Source organism: Saccopteryx leptura, chromosome 3 (genome assembly GCF_036850995.1).
Source record: "Saccopteryx leptura isolate mSacLep1 chromosome 3, mSacLep1_pri_phased_curated, whole genome shotgun sequence".
Taxonomy (NCBI): Eukaryota; Metazoa; Chordata; class Mammalia; order Chiroptera; family Emballonuridae; genus Saccopteryx; species Saccopteryx leptura.
In genome coordinates, this window is record NC_089505.1 from 115,260,508 (window position 1) to 115,261,790 (window position 1,283).

General features: G+C 47.5%; 1 pseudogene; it reads right to left on the reverse strand.

Annotated features, from left to right (window-relative positions):
• Positions 1 to 202: 202 nt before the first annotated feature.
• LOC136397616 (heat shock factor-binding protein 1 pseudogene) lies at positions 203 to 437 on the reverse strand (annotated as a pseudogene).
• Positions 438 to 1,283: the final 846 nt, after the last annotated feature.

Consider the following 1,283-nt stretch of genomic DNA (forward strand, 5'->3'; position numbering starts at 1 on the left):
GGTCCCAGGTTTGAAGTTAGCATGTTCAAGAGACTAGGGGTGGGAGGGAATCCCTGTACAAACTACCCATACAGTATGTGATAAGAAGAATGCACACTCATACTATAATACCTGTCTACACATAGTAGTTAGTTGCAAAAAGCCATTTGATCTCTTCTTGGCTTGTAAAAACAATGTTCCAAATTTCAGTAAACAGCCACCTTCAATTCTTCCGTGTAGCAGCCGTTGCGTTTCCACCTCCTAGTTCTTCCACCCCAGCCTGTGTCCTGAGGTCTGCAACATTTTTCTCCAGGCCATCCAGACGACTCCTCAGGTCATCGTTTCTCCCAGTGATCTGGTCGGACACGGTCTGAATTTATCTTGCGTCTGGTGCAGGGATGTTTGCACTGCACCACCGAGGTGAGATCCTGCACAGTCTCGGGGTCAGTCTCGGCCATCTCCCCGGTTCCCAGCCTGGCCCTGAAATCCACGACTGTTTTCTTGATGTGAGTTTGTCCATTTGAGAATCTGGAATTGCTAAGACAAAGGACTCATTCTGGGACTTAAAATTTTTTTTTACTTGTTGAAAATCTAGTTTTAAGTGGGAAGTTTGCAAGAAGTAAAGGTAATACTCTTCCTGCTATTTCATTTTGTGGATGAATTGAGGGAAATTAAAAAAAAAAAAAAAAACACAGCTGCTGGGGTTCCCAGCCATTTTTCTCTTAACTTCATCCCACCCCTCCTGGCCCAGGTGTCTGGTGTACAGGGGAAGGAGGGCCCAGAAAGGGGCTGCCTGAGACGCAGGGTCCCTGCTATTCACCACAATCTATGCTGTGAGCACCTGACCAGCCAGAGCCCACCAGAGGGACCAGAGATGTGTTGCAGAGATGTGCAGCTGGTCTTTATGAACCATTAGACCAGACACTCTGCAAATCCCTTTCCAGTCAATCTGTGTTCCAATAACTGGTGCTTAGGAGTCCTGGAGAAGCCTCCTGTGGTAGTCTTGTTTTGGCTGATTTTAGTCACAAAAAGAAGTATGTGACTGAGGGCAGATTCAGTTATTATTAATAATAGTTAGAGTACCTGACGTCGAGTGAGCACTTGCTCTGTCAGGCAGTGTGTGTGCATTAGCTCACTGAATTCTTTTTTTTTTTTTTTTTTTTTTGTATTTTTCTGAAGCTGGAAACGGGGAGAGACAGACAGACTCTCGCATGCACCCGACCAGGATCCACCCGGCACGCCCACCAGGGGCGACGCTCTGCCCACCAGGGGGCGATGCTCTGCCCCTCCGGGGTGTCGCTCTG